The sequence below is a fragment of the Toxorhynchites rutilus genome, chromosome 2 (genome assembly GCF_029784135.1).
Source record: "Toxorhynchites rutilus septentrionalis strain SRP chromosome 2, ASM2978413v1, whole genome shotgun sequence".
In the NCBI taxonomy this organism is placed as follows: domain Eukaryota; kingdom Metazoa; phylum Arthropoda; class Insecta; order Diptera; family Culicidae; genus Toxorhynchites; species Toxorhynchites rutilus.
The window spans coordinates 127,006,650-127,031,057 of NC_073745.1; the positions used below are offsets into that span (position 1 = coordinate 127,006,650).

At 38.7% G+C, this 24,408-nt stretch overlaps 1 protein-coding gene across 23 annotated transcripts in view; it reads right to left on the reverse strand.

Annotated features, from left to right (window-relative positions):
• Window positions 1–24,408, reverse strand: part of LOC129764935 (protein muscleblind) — a 799,891-nt gene that overhangs the window by 703,626 nt on the left and 71,857 nt on the right. The gene's annotated exons all lie outside the window — the stretch shown is intronic.

The window sequence follows — 24,408 nt, forward strand, 5'->3', positions numbered from 1 at the left end:
GTTATAAAACGCACTCCTTCTATCTTCTTCTATCTATATAAACAAAAATTGATCACCGAATGTGTTGATAAGAGCAAAACTCGAGAAAGGAATTGTTCGATTTAGGGCTGCCTTTATCCTATCATATTTTCTGTATCAAACATTTATTCCATGTAACGGATAAACATGTTATTTGCAAGTGGTTGAAAAATATTGAACGAAATTTTGAACGTGAATGTGATAACGAAAAATAAATTTTGGGCGAGACGAAGTTTTCCGGATCAGCTAGTATCCTATAAAAATACTGTAAATCACGCAAAAGACAATTTTATTTATATGTTTCGAAACATGATGAAACCTGATTTGACACAGGTGCGCTGAACTAGAGCATTCAAAGCAAGTGGCAAGCAGGTCAAAGAGCAAGTGGACAAACCATTATCATATTTTTGACTGGAGAAACCAAAATCATTTATTCTAGTTCAGTGATTTTCAACCGGTGGGGAATTCCCCCCTAGTGGGGAATTTGATCATTAAAAGGGGGGAATTGTGCAAGGGAATATTGCAAATTTACTTCACTTTGAAGATGCCAATGATTAGAAAAAACAAAAACATTATTGGATACGAAAAACAATGCGATCCTCGGCAAACATTTCCAAATCTGAAACGTATTATTCAATTGAGCAACTTCTCAATGTTTGAAAGACTTTCGTCAGTGAATTATGATGAAACAGACGACGAAACAGTACAGAAGATCATAAAAAGGAAATTGTACAGCATTTGTCAAGACTTTTACAAGAAGTTAAACTTGAAACATATGTTCCTTATATCAAAGAACAAATTTGGACATGGTTTGAAATGCCTACCTGCTGGCAGTTACGAAAGATTCGGATCAATTTCAGAACAAACTCATCGGTCTACAAATGGTCGATTCTTATCCTGATATGCGGAATAAACGTTACGAGCAGGGTTGCCAATAATATTTGAAAAAACTGGATCCTGTAGGATCATTTTATTTTAAAAAAGATCGGCTTTGGCTCATCAAAAATGCTTTCCAATGCTTGGAAAATATATTTTTTTTAAGTGAATATTTATATGTAGTTCTTGAAAAAGCGAAATAAACCATTAATTAATCATATAATTCAAGCAGATCAAAATAACGTTTCCAGCAACTCGAGCATCACTGTGAAACAATATTTGAAGATCTTTTCATCTAGAATGACTAAAAATGCTTATAGATGAAAGAAAATCGTCGCAAAACTCGATAATGTGATTGATTGAAGTGCATGGGGCTACGGTTTCAGGTTATAGATCACTACATCGAACCATACCTCTGTTCTTTTTCTTCTGAGGCGTCATTTTGACATTTCTGTAGTGTTTCTTTTGACCATTTTCGTTGCTAGCTTTTCGCACTCACGATAAACGTACAAAAAAAAAACAATATATTTATGCACGGAGCCTAACCTTACCTTTCGTTTGAAGTTTTTGCGTGGTTTGCTTTAGCTCCCATCCGTTAACATTTGAATAAGGACATATGAAAATTCCAACGAATGGGAACTGAAACAAAATACTCAAAACTGTCAAACTGACGCCTCCGTGTACTGATTTATGCAGTGATCTATGTGTAAAAATACTGGAATAATATTTGATTGGGTCCCACAATATTATTTCATCACTAAACTGAGCACATCCAATATCTAAACAACATTGCTCAAGTATTACTTTGATATTGAAATTATCAAATTTTGGTATTGAAAAACTACTTCTCTCCACCTTTTTGGTATTTTACTTTTTGTACCAGATTTGCTCAAACAAAATTTTGGTATCAAGATCAAAAGGTATCCTCAAGTATTTTGAAAAAATATACATTCTGTCAAATATATTTGTATTTGTAATTTCAAATCTTCCCGCTGATTTTTTTCATTTTTTAAGTTGGTACTGCTGTCAGTGGTCTTAATGTCAATTTTGAGCATGATCTGTCATTTAGTTTGTTTACACCTTCATTTTTTTTCTCTGCAATTTTTGGTATAAATATTTCTATTGGTCAAAGATATCATGTGAAATTTTGTGTTGTGCCAAAACGTTGGAAATTTTGCGGAATACATTTGGTGACTCAACTATGTCGAAAACACGGGTGTATGAATGGTATAAGGAATTCAAAGTCGACCGAGAAGAGATAAACGATTTTCCACGTCAAGGACGACCATCCTCCTTTGCAACTGAAGAATACAAGGACAAAATAGAAGGAATGGTGCTCGGAAATCGTCATTTAAGTTTGAGAGTGCTAGCTTTTGAATAAAATATCTGTCATGAGGCCGTTCGTCATATTTTGGTTAATGTTTTGGGCATGAGAAAAGTCGCAGCACGATTAGTGTCAAAAGAGCTCAATTTTCATCAAAAATTTCATCGCGATCAAGTGGCTGAAGACATCTTTAAACGATCCAATTGTGATACCACGTTCATCTAACGCATAATTACTGGCGATGTGGCCCGTGTCACTTTTACTTACTCAAATTACCGCTTCGTGGGATTGTTGTTTTGTTTTGAAGGCGATAATATAAATTTAGATGACAAATAAATTATTTTATTTAAAAACACAAATTCTGACCAAGAGAAACCAATATCCTTTTGAAATAAACGGAAGCAAGGTCGAATGGAGCACATCGACTCTATAATTTTGTGAACTCATTTGGAGAACCTATAACATCTGATGTTAATATTAATTCAAAGCCAGCATAGAACGTGGGCTCAATGAACTATTTTGGGTAAGATTTCTTGCTATGTACATAACACCAGTTGTGGTCGAAATGGTAGTTCAAAAAGCACTGCGCGCTAACCATTATGAGCTCAGAAGTGCAAGCAGGAAATAACATTGAATAAAGAAAGATCAATCCAATCCAATATGCTTTGGATCTAACGAATGATGAATGTCAAAAAACAAAATTCGTCAGGGGATAGGAAGGGTGGAAAGGGATAATATTAATACATTGTGAATTTATTTTACATAAAATGGGTAAAACTGAAGACCATATATAAATAACTGGATAAAAGTGGATAATATATGAAAAACTGGAAGATTTCAGGATTTAACTGTTTGACTGGATCGAGTCAAAAAATTGGAAGAATCCAGTTTAAACTGGAACATTGGCAACGCTGGTTACGAGTGTTGTTATCTTTTACGTACGAGTTATGTGAATCTGGATTACCTACTATGCTGCTGATGGGAACAAAAAACAGTAACAGAGTGAATATCGAAGACATGAGGTGTGCTTTTCGACAAAGTTCTCAAGAATTACGATTTTGGCGGAAATCGTTCAGGCTCAGGTACCATACTGACTTTCCAAACCTTATATACCTTTTTGTAGTCAGATACAAGTATAAAATCAAATTTGTTGCGAATATAACTTGAACACTGTTTGTATTCTTACATTACTTTACTGATTTTTTTGCAAAATACTGATAGGGGTGAAGCACTGGAATTAATTTTCGTAAAGGGGGGAATTGAGCAAAAAAGGTTGAAAACCACTGTTCTAGTTCTTATACTTTCTCTAACGTTTGCAACATGTTTATGGGAAGAAACTATACGGTTTTAATCGTTCCAGCAACCTTGTGAGAAGAAACAATTGAGGATACCTTCCACACTCGTGACTCATGTCGAATTAACAATAATTCATTAATAAGGTCCAGCAATCTTCCTCTAAATATATTTCCAACAAGATCTTAAAATCTAGTCAAATTCATTATTCAGAACAAAAAGTATAAAAATTGAATTACACAAAATGAGATTGAAATACGGGTGCAAATGAACTGTGTGGGTGAAGTGAATTGAGTGTACTATCAATCGACGCGATTTTACAACTACTTTGCCGTAAACTCGCAAAGTGACGCAAACGTCAAAATTGACATTTTACTTTTTTTGTTATAGATCGATGAATAATACCAATCAAACAATTCTGTCAAACAACTGCGAAGTTTTACCGAAATGTGAAAAAATGACCCAACAAAAGCTTGAAAACGGAATGGCGCAAGTGCCATTTCCACAACAGTGTGGCGCAAACGCCATTTCTCCTATGATGTGACGTAATTTGATTGTGATGCGATGTGATTTTATTATCTGTTCTGATAGCACAGGGTGAACGAGCAGGGACAGCATATTCCACATAACAGCATCTTCCGTAATGGACGTATAGCATAATGAAAGTCACATGCCTTCTTTCTTGTAAAAAAAAACACTTTTTCACATAGCTTAAATAAAACTGCATTTTTTCAAGAATCAAGCCGATGGCAATGTTTTTCCATCAATTGTACACAATTTGTACAGATCAGATTTTCGTAATGTACGCGTATGCTGATTATACATGCAATTGTGCGAAAAGTCTCGTACTGAACATTCTTCCCTCTGGCGTTTGCGTAACTTTTCGAAATTATGGCAGTACTGCTCTCATAGTTGCAATCACCCAAAGTGGTTTAATATTCACTGAAGGTGTGCTAAGTTTTTGTACCACATGCTACCAACACGAAAAATATACGTTCCTGTGAGTAACAGTCGGTTTTGAAGCACTCACTGTTTTTTCTGTATAATGTGACAATGTGCAGTGAATTGATTCTCCGAATGACGTCGGGAAAGCCGTATAAAAGTGTCATTTTTGTATATCATTTTCATCCCACACAAGCATAGTGGCAAACAAAATTTGATTATATTAGCGATTTCAATATAATACTTTGAAGATCTTAGAAATTATTTTTGCATCGAGGATCAAGAAAAATACTGGATTTTCGGCCTTTTGGCTGCTCAAATAGCGAAAGTAAATCACGGCCGTCAATTAACAAACTTATGGATCAGTTCTATGAGTTTTATGAGTATTTTAGGTAAATATATTGGGGTACCCGGAAAGTAATTGTTGATTATTTCATTACAAATAAAATATGATTTTTTGTACATAGAATAAACTTTTATCAATTGAGGGGCTTAGAATGAAAGGGGTGTAAGTGATTTGATCGATTTCTCTACATCGACTTTCTCTTTTGGTGATAACTTAGCTGCAAATACATTCCCAGCTGTATTTGACAATGCGGAAGATAGGTCAGAATCTCATCTATCGGATTCTATAGCAAACTCAAACTGGAACGTTTTTGCAGTTGAGTTATTAACCGAAGAAAAAGTTGATGAAGAGAAATCGATCAAGTCACTTACACCCCTTGCATTCTAAGCCCCTCAATTATATAATTTCCATTTTGTTCGATGACCTTTTTTCATCTTTCTGGCAACTTCATAATTTCACGCTCGTAGAACTTTTGGTTTTTTGTTGGCAAAAAACTGATGATTCGTGCGATTTCACATTCTACAACGATCGAAACAGATAGTAAAGGGTGTGTCACATCAAATTGCATCACGGAAAAAACGCTGTACAAATTCGCCCAGTAGACCGATCCTTTTGAAAATTGAAGACAGTAAAATAAAAACTATTGAACAACTTTTGGCATTTTCTTTTTATTCATACTTCGAGCCCAAGACCGTATGCTCGCACCTTCCTTTTTACCCCGTCCATAAGGTTCTGTACAACGTCAGGTTGTAGTTTTTTTTTTGAACAGAAATCCATTTTCTCTTGAAGTCCGCCTCCGATTTGACAACTTTTGGGTTCTTCCGGAGGGCCTGCTTCATAATCGCCCAATATTTCTCTATTGGGCGAAGCTCCGGCGCGTTGGGCGGGTTCATTTCCTTTGGCACGAAGGTGACCCCGTTGGCTTCGTACCACTCCAACGCGTCCTTTGAATAGTGGCACGAAGCGAGATCCGACCAGAAGATGGTCGGGCCCTCGTGCTGCTACAATAGTGGTAGTAAGCGCTTTTTGTAGGCACTCCTTAAGGTAAACCTGCCCGTTTACCGTTCCGGTCATCACGAAGGGGGCGCTCCGCTTTCCGCAAGAGCAGATCGCTTGCCACACCATGTATTTTTTGGAAAACTTGGATAGTTTCTGCTTGCGAATCTCCTCCGGAACGCTGAATTTGTCCTCTGCGGAGAAGAACAACAGGCCCGGCAGCTGACGAAAGTCCGCTTTGACGTAGGTTTCGTCGTCCATTACCAGGCAATGCGGCTTCGTCAGCATTTCGGTGTATAGCTTCCGGGCTCGCGTCTTCCCCACCATGTTTTGCCTTTCGTCGCGGTTAGGAGCCTTCTGAACCTTGTATGTACGCAGGCCCTCCCGCTGCTTGGTCCGCTGGACGAATGAACTTGACAAATTCAGCTTATTGGCGACATCCCGGACCGAACTTCTCGGATCACGTCTAAACTGCTTAACTACGCGCTTGTGATCTTTTTCACTGACGGAGCATCCATTTTTGCCGTTCTTCACCTTCCGGTCGATGGTTAGGTTCTCGAAGTATCGTTTTAGTACTCTGCTGACCGTGGATTGGACGATTCCCAGCATTTTACCGATGTCCCGATGTGACAACTCCGGATTCTCGAAATGAGTGCGCAGGATTAATTCACGACGCTCTTTTTCGTTCGACGACATTTTTCCAAATTTACGAAAAATTGACAGTGAAGCATGGCCAACGTGATCTATACACTCTTATCTGATTATAAGCGAAAGCTGGAGATATAATTCCTAAAAATTAAATTGCAATTTGATGTGACACACCCTTTAATCTGATGGTGCAAGGTCAGAACTATATGGTGATTGTAACATGAATTACCAACCAAGCTCCATTAATTTTTCGTGAGTGACCAAAGTTGTGTGTGGTCTGGCGTTGGAAGATGGAAGACTACACCCTTACGATTGAGTAATTCTGGACGTTTATCGATAATCGCTCTATTCTGTATGTCCAGGTACCGACAGTAGACTTCCGTATTGATGGCTTGATTCCTTGGAAGCAGCTCAAAAAATATCACTCCTTTCCAATCCCATCAAATCAAAAGCAAAATCTTCTTTTAATGTATATCAGCATTCGAGGTGGTTTGTGGTGTTTAATCATGCTTGAACAATGATCGTTTTCGATTCACATTATTCTGAACAGTCTATTCTTCATCGTCAGTAATTATTCGCTTCAAGAAATGATCGTATTCATTGCGTTTGAGATGCATACCGCAAACATCGATACTGCCCATGTTTGTATAGGCGACGTAAGCGACAAAATGAACAAAATCGACTTTTTCGCCGTTTTGCACTCTACGCAATGTAATTCGTTTACTCAACATGTAAACAAATATTTTTTGTTCGAAAACATTTGAGCAATTTTGAAAAAACGTTTCCGAAAAATCACTGTTTGTCCGCATAACAGACGTAGTCCCATACAGCTTTCATATATCGTTCGAAAATCAACAATTATAAGTATTATGTGCTATAAGCTAAATCTACATTTAAATCACATTCTTTGTAGCGTCCAAACAGGCCTGTCACGATAGTGTCTTATTACTTAGTGTTTCCTAATAGATGAGTATAAGAAAACATTGAAACTCTGCTTATTTAATTACTATTTTCTGTACGCCGCACTGCGATGAACAAAGAGAAGCAGTTGTATTTTTTAATGTTATACCTACCTATATTTCTGCATTTGAATCTTGAAGTAGGTAATGAAACAATCAGATCAGTAGTAAAATTAAAATGATATTGGTTCTTAGCATTATAACTCCTTGGATACGATATCGAATTACTCCACATACTCAGCATTTACTCATACCGTTGGTGTAAGTCACTACACCATCTTCATGCGATTGATCGTGATATCGGTAAACCATGTTGCTAAATTTACCAACATTGCAGATTGCCTTTACAAATTTAATTTATTGAAAAAACACGAACCGGCTGTTATCATATTCCATAGTATTCAGGAAAAAGTACTATTCTAGACTCGCAACAAATCAAGAGCACCTTTTCCAGACAGTTCACTAAATTTCTTCCAAACCTTTATGATTCCGATATCCGAAAAAAAACGATCCGAATTCGATAATGGTTTTGATTTCCTCATCATCAGCTTTCACTAGCCGACCTGAACGATGTCCATCGTCGTGCGAAAAATCTCCAGAACGAAACTTATCAAACCTATTTCGGTACTGTCTTTCTTTTAAGGCTTCCTCGTTTACAACGCAAAGTCAATAAAAAGTTGGTTAGGGCAGGCTCGGCAACACCTTTCAAACTTTAAACGGCAAACAATCGGAATACTTCAGACGGCATAATTTTCACAAGCTACGATGCCGAAATTTTGTGAAAAAGTGAACGATAGATAAGGTCATCTAGTATTTCAAAAAAAAAAAAAAAAATCAGAGTACTAACCCTTTGTGGTCGTATCAAATTTGGGCATGTCGAAATTATTTTTACTAGGAAAAGCAGTGGTACGTTACTTGTAAGATTATGGAAAATAAACCACATTTATTTATTTTTTTGTGAACTTAAGATATGTATTTACCGAACATGTAATGTTTTCAAGCAAGGGCAACAGCTCTTGTTTATACTGAGTACAGTTTTGATTCGTGAAAAGGTTCCTTAGACAATAAGATTCGTTTGGAAAAAGTGTGAACTAATACATTGTTGAGAAAAGTATTAGATTAGTATAGTTCCTTCCAGTGGTGGCTGAGAGCAGACAAACGACCGCAAAAGTTGAGCGTTTGTTTTTTTCCTGGAATTTAATGTTCAAGGTGATTTCGAAATATTTACAAACGTCTTCGTTGCAGTCCGATTGTCCGAAATGCATAATCCTTTACGTACCCAATCACATTTGCTCACATCCAGCGGCACTGCTTCCCGATTTGTCCGTCTGTTTTCTTCCCAAAGCCGGTATCACAAGTGTGAGTAGGGAAATAATCGAAAAATAATCGAACAATTTTCCAACGTGGCACGTTTCGGCATGTATAAAGCAAGAAGTTTATTGAGATGTATGCAGATGCCGCTGGATGATGCTGAAAAATTCACATACTGGGGTTCTTCCCCGGTTGCGTTTGCGCTGTTTGTTGGCAACTGCTACCGACCGCTCTAAGGAAACCGAAAACGGCGATGCGGCCGCGATGATATTTTGTTGCGGAACTACATGTGAAACAGCGCGAGGACTTGCTCATTCAAGTAGGGAATGGGTCAGGGATTAGGGCTTATCATTTGGGGCGCTGATAAAGCTATGTCCCGGCAAAGATGAAAAGATACGATAAAGGCGCCGAGCCGAGGAGCGAAACGAAAATTTCGCATTGCTCATAATTCCAGCCAGGCGCTCGTGAGCTCACTTTGTAATTTGTAATTATTCTCGCTTCCTTGCGCGATGATTCTGTCCGGTGGATTCGAGAATAGAGCCCACAAGTATAGCGGATGCGAAAACCGCGAAGAAAGCTACGGAATTTGGGCCGGATAACCATTGGGTACATTCCATGCCTTTGGGGAGATGATCAGCGGATAGCGGACGCCAATAGAAAAAAAAATTGACACTGAATGTTCTTCCTCGATAATCGAAAAAAATGCTAATGATAGGGAAAAGATGCAAAAGACAGAATGGAGAGATTTTGTAAAGAATTGCAGATCCAAAAATGTCAACGAATAAGGTGGATCGCCACTGAAATTTCATTGCAAAATGCATATAACTAGGTAGTGCTCCCGTGGTCTGATGGGGACTCGGGTTCGATTCTCGTTCTGGCCGGGGAATTTCTTCCCCTTGCACTGTAATCACGCGTATCCTCAGAAATCAATGAAGGCGTATTATTTGGTATATAACTCTCATCTAAGTATACTGCCGTTCTACGCATAGCTGTCCCATGTTCCAAAATCCGCATCTGAGAAAAACGCAATCAAAGTTTCCTAGCATATTTGTCTACCAGTTGCTTTAAGTATTTCGATTTAGCAATACACGGGGTTTTTTATAACCGGTAAACTATTGTTTGATGAAATGTGAAAAGTTCTCCTCACTGAATCAATCAAGCTTGATTACGGGTTTCAAAATTCATGATGTTATGTCTAGAATATGAACATGGAACGATTGAACTTGATTTTTTTTCCCAAAATATATTTTTTATTAAGGCACATGTGGCGTTAGCCTGACGGGGCCGGGAGTCCAATATTTTGACAATTTTTGTCTTACAACTATGTCAGTAATATGTAACCGATTACTCGCGGTTGGCTCGAGGTTAGTATTACAAGTGTTCTCATAATTGGTATGTTGCAGTCTTCGATGCTCTGTACGTGTGCCCGACACGGGCTACTTCCTATTGGGATGCAGCTGACCATTAATCAGCAACGCTCCCTAGTCTGTACCCCATATCTAGCGTGGTGCGACTTTCTCGACTCGAGGAATCCAGGATAGAATGGTCACTAGCCGGCGCAATCATCAGCTCGTGTAGAGTTGTCATGAGCGGTACAACCTTTGGCTCTTGTTGAATGATCAGTGGACTGCACAACCTTCGGCCCGTGCATCTGTAAAGAGTGTGTGTATGTATTGCCGCGACTAAGTAAAAGTTTATCGATCGGATAGGAGGGATATGAAACGGGGACACAACGAAGGAAACATCATCAAACGTTGACATCGGCGTTTCTGAGGAACAGGTATAGATGAAGCAGAAGATCAGGATCCCGGCTACCTAAGATATCCCGGACGGGGATATCCGATTGTCTGCCTTTTGCTCTCAGTGCTCTAGAGAGCTGAGAGCGAGCAGCATGGAACCGGATACACGACCAGACAACATGCTCGATGTCGTGGTAGCCATCGCCACAATCACAAAGATTGTTTGCTGCGAGCCCAATGCGATAGAGATGCGCGTTTAGGTTGTAGTGATTGGACATAAGCCGAGATATCACGCGAATGAAATCACGACCTACATTCAATCCCTTGAACCATGCACTCGTCGAGATCTTAGGGATAATAGCGATTGTAGTCCACTTAGCGATTGAACTTGATGTTGTTTTCTGAAATACTGGGAGCAAACCATAATTTGTTTTGTGTTTTTCCGAAAGAACTTGCATAAAAACATCGTTTTATGAAGAAGTGATTGATCTGTAACACCTTTGCAGAATATACATCGCATTGTTAGAAGTAGGGCCCGAAATCTTCAAAAGTTAAAGGTGACTCTACTCTCAGTAGCTCGCTTCGACTAGAACTGCTTCGGCAGTCGCCTTCAACAAACATTGACTTGACTAGAAAATGAATTGACTAGCGTTGACTAGCGAGGATGACTGGTGAACTAGTCCGGTCAGTGGTTATTTTAACTGACGCGACTAATGAATACAAATCTGCCTCTTCATTCAACTGACTTCAGTCCACACTACCATTTACCCCTGATATTTTATACTCGCGTACGCAATATTATTTTACGTCCGTATAAAGAGGTACAAAAACTTGATTTCTGATGCAAAAAGGGGGTTACCCCATCAATGAACGGTTTATTGTTTACCCATCGTGAACTCAAACCAACGAACATAGACATTTATCGAGTATGCTATAAAGGTCCACGCGTTAGTATTAGTAAATAGCGCACACACAGCATGTTATTTTACACGTGTGAGTAATTTTTGTGTACGATACAAAAGAATCTAACTCACCTGTAGCGTATGTCAAACCACTTTGAACTCAAACATCGATGCATGCATAATGATACATGGGAGAGAGATAGAAACGAATTCGTTTCGGAACACTTCAAAATGCAATGAAGACAATTTGACTGGGATGAATGAAATGATATAGTCGGGTCGGTAGAGGGAGATAGCGACTAAACGCCCGACTGACTGTTTAGTCGTTTTGGCGGATAAACTGCGTGAAGAAGCCAAAATTCATTTCCGACTGAATACGGATATAGTCAGTCAGATCCTGACTGACTATCCTCAGTTGACTATAACTATGCCGAGCCCTGGTTAGAAGGCATTCGCTAACAAGCTTTACACGTGTTCTGTTAAACTTTTTTTTTCATTTGTTTGAGAATTAGTTCGTTCTTTCAAACCAGAAACGAGTGTTTTAGTCCTGTTGAAAGCGTGACTTGACATTCTTGTACTTGAACCGATTCGTTTATTATGGATCTACATTAGGGTGCCAATGAATGTATGGTAAAAAATCAACCCTGAAATTTCAAAAAGTTACCCTATATAAAATGTTCACCATCTCGAAAAGACACCTTATGCCGAATTTCAGCTCAATCGGACTTAAGGGAGAGTGGCGCAAAGTGGGCAAAGTTTGAGTTTTTTTGAAAATCGAAAAATCCCCCAAAGGGGGAGTAAAGGAAATCGGGGTTTTCGAGAAAAAAAATGTTGGTGCCAAATGTTCTAAAATTGCATGAAACGTCGGGATCTAGTATCATCTTGAAAATTTTTTTTTGTCAAAAATCGGCATTCTGGGACTTAGTTTTTTTCGGAGTACGAAACGAAAAGTACGGTTTTGGGTGCCAATAAAAATAGTTATCTCGTTTTTCATTCGGAACTTGCTACGAAATGTTGATTTCCAAGATAATATACCCTGTACAAAATATTAGCCCACTCGGATTTCATTTACTGTTTTCGCAAACGTTAAAATTTGAGGTTTTTGAAAACCGAAAAATCACCAAAAATCGAGGTTTTTAAAGAAGATTGGATGCCAAATGTCTTAAAATTGCATTACTCGTCAAGATTTACAGTTATCCCGATTTTTTTTATCGAAATTTTTTTTTTGCACATGGTCGTATATCAATAACTTTGGATGAAATTGAGATATTGACAAGTTATGCACCGCAAAATGTTTGTATCAGTATGTTCTAGAAGTCTTTCGAAGACAGTTTGTATGTAAAATTTGAAATATAAAAGTTAGAGCAGAAAAACTGTTTTTTTAAAGGTGACCCCAACGCAAATTAGGAAAAAGGCGCTATATCGGTTATTTCAAGAGGTAGAAATAAACTTTGTTTTACAAAGATGTTTTAAATAACTGGAACTACAACGTTGTCGAACTATGTTTACCTCTATCTATAGAGATAAGAAAGTTATTTTTTTGTTTAATCGAAAATGTTGGTCACCCTATTTTTGGCAACATTAAAATGAGCGCTCTATCATACGTAACAACTTTGTCGAAGACAATTTTTATCTAGAGAATAACTGTCGAGCTCTGGATGCTAATTTCCGCTTGAATGCATCTCCTGGACCATTATGCATCGAATTAGAAGTCCATGTTAGGAAAACACATCTCGGTGGGAACAAAAATATTCCCTACTTGCATGTATATTTGCAAAGCGGATTCCCACAGGTACATTGATTTTGAAGTCTGTGTTGGGGAAACCGTAAACCGGGCCAATCAAAACTTGGCAGTTAGGGCGTTTAGATAACGCTTGACATTTTACAATTATTCAATTGTTTATCTTATGTAACTAAGTAACATTTGATTAATTGTAATAGACGCGTAGAAATATTTCCTATCAATTGATACAAACATTTTTCCGATCTATTAAGAAAGGTTCGAGTTATAAGCATTCGAAATCTTTCATTTTTCCCTGTATGTTCTGTGTTTAGGTTTTCATTTCACCCCCATATACTCTGGTTAGACGTAGTCCCACGTCAAAATTAGCATTTTAGATGTGCACCCAAAATTATTTTTTAACACATGTTCTATTATCCCGATTTATTACATTAAATGATCGTAAAAATAACAGAAAATGTCATGACTCTGATACTGGTATAGCATTTGTATAATATATTTAGTACAGGTCGGACTCGATTATCCGGAGACTCGATTATCCGGGATTCGATTATCCGGAATTTTAGACTCGATTATCCAGAGTGTTTTGAATAATTTGTATGATAATTCCATATTGAATAGCTGATATGGGTATGAAATGAAAGGGCTTGACTAGTAGAACGCAGTTATTTATGAAAAATGCAAATTGAAGATGGCGGCCACTATAAAATGGCGGATTACATATTTTCTCAGAACCCCATCAATATAGGTATCAAATGAAAGGGCTTGACTAGCAGAACGCAGTTATTTATGAAAAATGCAAATCCAAAATGGCCGCCATCATAAAATGGCGCCATTTTTTTCAAAGCTCATCAGTATAGATATCAAATGAAAGTGCTTGACTGGTAGAACACTGTAGATCAAGAAAAATTCAAATCCAAGATGACCGCAGTTCCCAGATAAACAATTACTTTTTAATGGGTCCAATCAGCTTGCCCTGTTTGTATGTATGTTTGAGTGTATGTAGAGTTGTCCAACATTAATAGAAAATTGACCCCGTTCCTGTTGATTGATCTGAAATTTGGAACATACTTTTAAATCTACTGTCATTATAAAACTGCGTATTCCTTGTTCTTGGAAAATTTAATTTGGCTGCCGCTGAAAAATGACTGAATGGCTTGACTTGGAGAATACACTACACTATGAACAACCTAATTTCGAAAAGGTCACCGCCATAAAATGGTCCACTATGTATTTTTGCAATCCCCTCAATATTAGAATCAAATGAAATGATTTGACTCATAGAATACAGTATATCATCGAAATATTCTGAAGGAAGTTAGGTAAGAAACAAAAAATTTTAAAAAAAACATAAATTTTTGGAATTGTTTTAATGTAGAGAAGTATACTAATGATACAGAAAATTGACTAAAAAACTATAAAATAAAATAAGTAAAAAATAAACTTTTTAAGTTAAACGGTTTAATGTACTAAGAGCTAGAAAATAATTTGGCAAGTAGCAGTTAGTAGTTATCACATCCGTTCCTTCATTGGTCTAGGGCAATGATGAGACTAAAATAAAATCGTGGGGTATATTATGAAACAACTAACTGTGGATAATGGAAATCCAACGTTTATTTCTTATCTAATTTTCTTCGGAATATTTTCATGATGTACTGTATTCTATCAGTCAAATCATTTCATTTGATACCGATATTGAGGGAATTGCAAAAAATACATAGTCGACCATTTAGTGGCAGCCACATTTTTGAATTTATGTTGTTTATTATGTTTCCTGTTCTCCATGCCAAGTCGTTCAGCCATTTTATAGCGATGACCAAATTGAATTTTTCAAGATCATGGAACACGTAGTTTGATAATAACAGTAGAATTAAAAGTATGTTCCAAATTTTAGATCAATCAGTCAATGGGAACGTGGTCAATTTTCTATTATTGTGGGACAACCCTACAAACATTCAAACACACATACAAACAGGTCCAAACATACATACAAAATGAAACCATTTAAAAAGTAATTAGTTGTTTGGGGACTGCGGCCATCTTGGAATTGAATTTTTCATGATCTGATATGTTCTACAAGTCGAGAACTTCCTTTTGATACCCATATTGTACAGGTTTTGAAAAAAATATATGGCGCCATTTTGTGATGGCGAACATTTTGGATTTGCATTTTTCATAAATTACTGTATCCTACTAGTCAATCTTTTTCAATTGATATACATATTGATGGGGTTCTGAGAAAATGTGTATTCCTCCATTTTGTAATGGCCGCCATCTTGGATTTTCAAGACCTTGGAATACGCAGTTTTATAATGTCACCAGAGATAAAGATGTGTTCCAAATTTCAGATCAATCGGTCAACAGGAAGGGGGTTAAATTTCTATTAATGTGGTACAGCGCTTCATACTAAGTTACAAAGTTACAAAGTCATAAACATACAAACGGATCAACCTAGATAAAACCGTTTAATAAATAAGTGCAAATCGTAATTATAATACGTTTACCGAGAGAAAATTGTTTTTCTTATGACTCGATTATCCGGAGTGAAAAAAAAATCAATACTCTGGATAATCGAGTCCGACCTGTATAGCAATATAAGACCAATATGAGCGAGCGAAACAAGAGACACATTGCAAATAAGCACGCATTAAAGCTTTTCGCATACTTTGCCACATACACGGCCAAGACCGTGAAGGATATAGATAAACGTGTCTACTCTGCTTTTTACTCTTAGAAAACATTTTCCAACTTCATCTTATAATGAGGTATAATATTATCACGAATTTACGCAACAGCTCCAGTACCTATGTGGATAGCGTGGTCGTGTAAAACAGCCTTGCATTCTAGCCGGCCTTGGTTCGATACCCGTTGAAATCGTTTGGACTTTTTTTTGGGTGCAATCCCGAAAAAGATGAAAAAAGAAAAAATAGAGATGTCTGCTCCCATACATATAAACATTTTAAAGCTTTTGAGACAGATGATTTTATTTGCTCATTTGATCTTTCAGAACACGAAAAAGCATTTTTTCTGCCGAAGATGAAATGGTTTCTGCCAACACAAGTTTGGGTGTAGCTTCGTTATGGCTGTAGAATGCAATCCTCATCAAAAAGAAGCCAAGTCGAGTTTCGTAACTGTTTTGCAACCAGTTTGTCACTGAGATGAACGTCCAAATAAATTTTAAAAATACATAATTTTTCGTAGTTCTAATGAGTTGCATTCTATTCCTTTATACAGGGTTTTCCATTTCGGGCTTCCGAAAGTATACAGCCCTGCGCTGACAACCGTTTGACATAGCTGTCAACCAAAGCGTCATATCGTTAGTTGAATGTCTGCCATTTTACAATATGGATCGTTTTTGCATCGCACAACGTGTTAGTTTTGTTAAATTATACTATAAAAATGATGAAAAACCGGCAAATGTTTTTCGAGCATTACGGACGGATTTTGGTCGTCATGGACGGCCTACAGAGCACACAATCGCTAATGTAGTGCGTAAATTCGAACAAACTGGATCCGTAGCGGATATTGTGAAACCTGTGCATCATCGTAATGTGCGTTCGGCCGAAAATATTGCTGCTGTTGCTGCCAGTGTGAAGGATGACCCGAATGTTTCGATTCCACGGCGTGCTCAGCAATTGGGCTTGTCAAACATATCATTGTGGAAAATTTTACATTTGGACTTGCACCTACATCCATATAAATTCCAACTGGTACAAAAATTAGAGCGTGCTGACCATGGAATGCGTCGGGCATACGTCGATTGGGTGAACGAACAACAGCAGCAAAATGCTGAATTTTCGCATCAAATTTTCTTCAGCGATGAGGCACATTTCGAGCTCGGTGGCTATGTGAACACCCAAAATTTCCGTATATGGGGCTCAGAAAAACCACACGTGATTGTTGAGAGGCCATTGCATCCGCCAAAAGTCACTGTTTGGTGCGCATTATGGTCTGGTGGAGTCGTCGGGCCGTATTTCTTTGAAAATGAGGACGGCGAGACGGTAATTGTGAATGGTGAGCGCTATGGCCGCATGTTAACCGATTTTTATTGCCACACATTGAAGATATGGATACGGATGACATGTGGTTTCAGCAGGACGGCGCCACGTGCCACACAACACGACCGAATATGGCCATATTGCGAACGAAATTTGAGGGACGCATAATTTCGCGTTTTGGTGATGCCAATTGGCCGTCCAGATTATGCGATTTGAACCCGCTAGACTTTTTTTCGTGAGGTTATGCGAAAGACCGTGTATATGCCAACTCTCCGCAAACTCTTGAACATTTGAAAGACAACATTCGTGAAGTTAGGACCGAGATACCGCCCCATATGTGCCGAAAAGTCATCGAAAATTACCTGTTCCGGATCAAGGTGTGCGAGGAAGCACTAGGTGGACATCTGAATGATGTTGTATTTCACACATAATGGCATAAACCAAACTTTAATTTGAAATAAAAGTTTCATCGAAATTCGAATTCTAAGTATAAAACACATTTACTTTCGGAATTTAAAGTTGGAAAACCTTGTATATTTCCTTTTTAAAAGCATGGTCCAATTTTCGGTTTTCGGTTCAAATAAACTGATCTGGCTAATATGGTGACTCCGTTCTGCAGCAAGTGTATTTTACAACACCATCTTAACAAGAATTGGTTAAACGACCAAAGTCGGAGGAACCATTCGTCTTACAAAGCAAGAGAAGAGAAAACCATATTGGTCTGCTCGGATCCTAACAGCCGCTGACAGCGAAAAACATCACAATCCGCACGTTGTGAATGTCATTGGAGAGACGTCCGCTGGAAGGAGATAAAAAAAGCGCCCGGCACCAGTGTGTCATGGTGGAGAATCCAAAAAGGACTGGAGGTTAATTGATGATACACTACTCTGCCTTCTCTGGTTCTGCTGCTGCGCTGCTTTGCCAGCCCAGGGGCAGCCGATGAGGAGCATGTCCTTGAATGGGAAAATCAACCGAAAACCGATTCATCCATTGCAAACAGAGAAAATGAAGGGAAAAAAAGTCAGCAGCAACGAAGAGCAAGAAGAGCACTGAGGAGAGATTCCAAGTGCGGCAAGATAAGATGGTTGAGAAATCATTATCAGGAAGGGGAAAAGCAGGCTCGAAATGACGCCGAAGAAAGGGGAAATGTTTTCCCGTTTGAAGTTGATATACAAATTCAAAGCCTGGGTGATGATAAGTTACGAGCTTGATTACAATGAGGGGACCGAGGGGTCTGGGTTGACAGCTGAGTTCACGCGGAAATGAGAACTAATTTTGTGTGTTTTTCGCATAATGATGAACAGTCACACTGCGATCCAAAGCTAGTTTGATACTCTATTATCCCGGATTTGCTCATATTTATACCGATGGATTTGCATCTCATTTGGGACAGTTCAAATATTAGGATTTGTTGGCGTTGGACTTTCCCATTTCGGATTATTATACATCCAGTGGAGAGAAGCCAACACTCATGACAATGTTTTGCAATTTTCGTAGAATTGGCAAAGTCGATTCAAACGCGAGCACAATTATTTGAAATCCGCCTCAGTAGGAAAGTGACATCGTGGCAATCGCATTCTTCGACTTTTCTTCTGCATTTTCTGCCCGAGTTCAGTCCCACTTGGGATTGGCGTGAAGGATAGAGCAAAAAAAATTACACCAACTAATGGAAGGTACACAAGGATAGCGGATAATTGAACATTCCAAGGAAAATTTACTTTGCAACGAGGAATCACTTGTTTATGGCACGTTTTGCGCTAGAGAAACCACCCAAACATTCAACCGAAAGGCGCAATCCCCGCCTCGAATCAGTGAGGAATCGAATAAAAACACTTGAAGGCAACGGGAAGCAGCTCACAAAAATGTGTCTGACAATGCGTTTCAATTCGATTTCAGCTCGTAAGGAATAATTGAGTATTTGCGAGATAAAGATATTTCCAAAGCGAAGCGGCATCGGTTGATTGAATGTCGTCTTTGGGGAAATTCTGCAGGTATTTTACATTGTAATTTTCCTCGATCGCTATCAAATGGGTATATCAGATGCTCGAATGGAATAGACTATAGAGCGCACGAAAGCGCGACGCGGAGATAATGAACGCAAGTGTGGGTTTGACAATCGTACCTTTTCTGGGGAATTCATGAATTCTTTCCTGAGACGAACAAAAAAAAAAAAGGATATTTATCGGTCATTATCCCATCACAGACATCGCTAATTGGAAAAGCAGAAAGGTAGCACTCCACTTATTTAATTTGTGCTAATGGTACGAGAAAAAATTGCTATTCGACACATCATCTGTATATTTGAGAGAAATTTTATTTAGGACTCAGATAAAAATTTATTGTTACTTTGTCGTTTCAGGTAGCATTCTGATCGCATGAGTGGTCTCTATCATATGCTCAGTTCGCCTACCTATCGACTTTATATCGAATAATGCACTCAACATCGGCGAACATAACTTGTTTTTCAACAACCTCACTTGATTTTTCGTCATTGCGCATTAGCAACAGTCGCATTTGAAACACTTTCATTCTCGCACTATCATTTTCATGAGAGCAAACAGAGGGTATGTATGTAAGCCGATCCGAACGCCAATAACGGGCGTAACATAATACCGGTTCTTGAAGAGCCTCGCGCCACAAGTCGAACGGATTGCTTTTGGCCAAGACTGCACAACAGTTGAGCAGCATACTTTGCAGAACAGGCGTAATTTGAACTCTTTCGAACCTATATTTTGATCGGTGAGATATACCGACCGCTTGGGGGATTATAAATCGAGCTTGAAAAAGTTACGCATATAATTTTTTTTTCTCTTTTTGGTCACCAAAATCCATATTGGGTGTCTTTTCGGGGCCCACAAGTGGGCTGGTTGATCGAAAAATTGCTTTTTTAGCCTTTTTTTTTTGATAGTTTATTTCTTTAAAATGCTCATGAGTTTCTGGTTTTGAGATTCATTCAGAAATTATTTATACATATTTTTGTCCACTTTCGCCCACTCATGTGTGTGTATATTTCATCCTCGCTGTTGTTGAGACAACTGACCGTGCTCAGTTCATCTTGCAGGAACTATTTTCAGCACGTTCCAACCCAGGCAGATGCCAAGCCAGCTGGGGCGTCCAGTCGAATTTGCATGGGTTGAAGATTTACTGCACCACTCGTCCAAAATATGATAAAATGCAAGATCACAAATCATTTTCGCACGTTGCAAAATCACAGACAATGTTGAAGCATCCAAAGCGGTTAGAAACATCATTCGACGGGTGGATAGGGACACCCTAGTTAATATCACGATCGAAAATGACAATAAATTCTTCAAACGTTCTGTCGAAAAAGTGCCAGAGCTGATTAATGAAACATGAAATATTTATTGTTCATTCAAATCTATCTGCTAAAATCGTCTTCATAGAAAAGAAATAAGGAAAAAAAAACTTTTTAAGTTAAACGGTTTAATGTACTAAAAGCTAGAAAGTAATTAAGCAACTAGCAGTTAATAGTTATCACAGCCCTTCCTTCATTAATCTAGGGCAATGTTGAGACGAACATAAAATCGTGGGCATATGATGAAATAACTAACTGTGGATAATGGAAATCAGATGTGTGTTATCAGATGTGATAACTATTTACTGCTACTTGTCTAATTATTTTCTAGCTTTTAGTACATTGAACTGTTGAACTTTAAAAGTTTTTTTCACTTTTTTATTTTTTAGTTTTTAGTACATGATATGTATGATTAGTATACTTCTCTACAATAAAACCATTCAACCTTTTTTTTTATTTCTTACCTAATTTTTTTCGGAATATTTTGATGATGTATTGTATTCTATTAGTCAAATCTTTTCATTCGATACCGATATTGAGGCCATTTTTTACCGACGGCCAAATCGGATTTTACAAGATAATGGAATACACAGTATTATAATGACAGCAGAGATAACGGTTTGTTCCAAGTTTCAAACCTAAGACAAGTTGTGACAACTGCATTTTCTTTCTGCATTTTCGTCAACCAAGTTGATAGATAACAGGGGAGCCGAGTCACGCGATATGTGAAGGTTGCCAAATGTTATAAAATTTTGAAAGATTATTTTCTTATGCGAGAAACATATGTTCTTCGTATCATGTATTTTTTGAGCTGTACCATTTTTTGTATTAATTATTCACCCGAGTGTCACATATTTTGAACAGTTATTAGGTGTACCGGTAAGTTTCTTCGGGTTTACAACAGATGGCGTAACTTGCTTATTTGTTTATTTGTTTATTTTTTTTTTTTTTTATCCAAAATATATATTTTATTAAGGCTCATATGGCGTCAGCCTAACGGGGCCGGGAGTTCAATATTTTGACAATGTTTGCTTAGACTATGTTAGTAATATGTAACCGATTACTCGCGGTTGACTCGAGGTTAGTATTACAAGTGTTCTCATAATTGGTATGTCGCAGTCTTCGATGCTCTGTACGTGTGCCCGACACGGGATACTTCCTATTGGGATGCAGCTGACCATTAATCAGCAACGCCCCCCTAGTCTGTACCCCATATCTAGCGTGGTGCGTCTTTCTCGACTCGAGGTATCCAGGATAGAATGGCGGCGCAATCATCAGCTCGTGTAGAGTTGTCATGAGCGGTACAACCTTTGGCTCTTGTTGAATGTTCAGTGGACTGCACAACCTTTGGCCCGTGTATCTGTAAAGAGTGCGTGTATGTATTGTCGCGACTAAGTAAAAGTTTATCGATCGGATAGGAGGGATATGAAACGGGGACACAACGAAGGAAACATCATTAAACGTTGACATCGGCGTTTCTGAGGAACAGGTATAGATGAAGCAGAAGATCAGGATCACGGCTACCTAAGATATCCCGGACGGGGATATCCGATTGTCTGCCTTTTGCTCTCAGTGCTCTAGAGAGCTGAGAGCGAGCAGCATGGAACCGGATACACGACCAGACAATATGCTCGATGTCGTGGTAGCCATCGCCACAATCACAAAGATTGTTTGCCGCGAGCCCAATGCGATAGAGATGCGCGTTTAGGTTGTAGTGATTGGACATAAGCCGAGATATCACGCGAATGAAATCACGACCTACATTCAATCCCTTGAACCATGCCCTCGTCGAGACCTTAGGGATAATCGTGTGTAACCAACGACCGAACTCATCCCCACTCCACATGCGCTGCCAACTTACGAGCGTGTACTGACGAGGAATGTGGAAAAATTCATTATAAGCAATTTGCCTTTCAAAAAGTGTGCCTTCTAAAGCGCCCACCTTAGCTAGCGAGTCCGCTTTCTCATTCCCCGGAATCGAGCAATGAGAGGGAACCCATGCTAAGGTAATCTTGAATAATTTTTCGACCAAAACACTCAATAGTTGTCTTATTCTAGTTAGGAAATAAGATGAGCGTTTATCAACCTTCATTGAGCAGATTGCCTCTATTGAGCTGAGACTGTCTGAAAAAATAAAATAATGGTCGATGGGCAATGTTTCAATGATCCCTAATGCGTAATATATCGCACCCAGTTCAGCGACATACACGGAACAAGGATCTTTGAGTTTGAAAGAGGCACTGGAATTTTCATTGAAGATGCCGAAGCCAGTGAACTCGTTTATGAATGAACCGTCAGTAAAGAACATTTTATCAGATCCAACTTTCCCATATTCTGCCGAAAATATCGGCGGAATAGAATCGGAGCGTAGGTGATCTGGGATTCCATGGATTTTTTGTCGCATGGACAGATCAAAAATGACAGAGGAATTGCAGAAGTATGGGAAGCAAACTTGGTTGGAGATGCCTGGTGAAGGGTGCACGTCGTGGGTAAGGTACTCATGGTATATAGACATAAAACTTGACTGAGGAGTCAGTTGGAGTAGATTTTCGAAGTTATCAATCACCAATGGATTCATGATCTTGCAACGGATGAGAAATCTGTAGGATAATTCTGTGAACTGAAGAGTAAGCGGGGGTACTCCTGCCGAAACTTCGAGACTCATCGTATGTGTCGAATGCAAACACCCCATGGCTATACGCAAGCAACGATATTGTATTCTCTCCAGCTTGAGAATATCAATCCTGGCAGCTGATCGGAAGAAAAAACTGCCATATTCTAACACTGATAATATCGTTGTTTTGTACAACTGAATGAGGTCTCCTGGATGGGCACCCCACCATGTTCCGGTAATTGTTTGGAGAAAATTGATTCTTTGCTGGCATTTCTGTTTCAAATACGCAATGTGTCTCCCCCAGGTACACTTAGAATCAAAATATACACCCAGGTATTTGAAAAACATAGAGTGTTGGATCGTTTTGCCGGATAGGTGAAGCTGGAATTGGGCGGGTTCGTGCTTCCTAGAAAAAACGACCATTTCAGTTTTCTCCGTAGAGAATTCGATACCCAGCTTGAGGGCCCACGTGAACAGATTGTTCAGGGTATCTTGCAACGACTTTTGCAGAACGACGGGATTAGTACCCGTGATGGAAATAACTCCATCGTCTGCAAGTTGTCTCAGCGTGCAGTCTCTAGTTAGACAATCATCCATATCATTGACGTAAAAACTGTACAAGGGTCTTAGGGGCTTAGGCAGGAGCCTTGTGGTAGGCCCATAAAACTGTAACGAGAAGATTTCGAGCTGCCATGAGAGAAAATCATGTGCTTTTCTGACAGTAAATTGTACAGGAAATTGTTAAGAATTGGTGAAAGTCCACGATTATGAAGCTTCTCTGAGAGAATTTCCATGGAAACTGAATCAAATGCCCCTTTGATATCGAGAAAAACGGAAGCCATTTGTTCTTTGCGAGCAAATGCGATTTGGATTTCAGAAGATAGCAGCGCGAGACAATCATTTGTCCCTTTACCTCGGCGGAAGCCAAACTGCGTATTTGACAGCAAATTGTTCGTTTCGACCCACTTGTCCAAACGAAGTAGAATCATTTTCTCTAACAATTTACGAATACAGGATAACATTGCAATCGGCCTATACGAGTTGTGATCGCAAGCCGGCTTGTTGGGTTTTCGTATGGCTATCACTCTCACTTGTCTCCAGTCATGCGGGACAATATTCAGCTCCAGAAACTTGTTGAACAAGTTCAGCAAACGCTGTTTTGCCAAGTCGGGAAGATTCTTCAACAAGTTGAATTTAATCTTGTCCGACCCCGGAGCTGAATTGTTACATGAGAGAAGGGCAATTGAGAATTCCACCATCGAAAAATTCTCATAATCGCTTTGAAGTGGAATGCCGCGTACGACGTATTGTGCAGGAGCGGTGTCGGGGCAAACCTTCCTTGCAAAGTTAAAAATCCAACGGTCAGAGTATTCCTCACTTTCGTT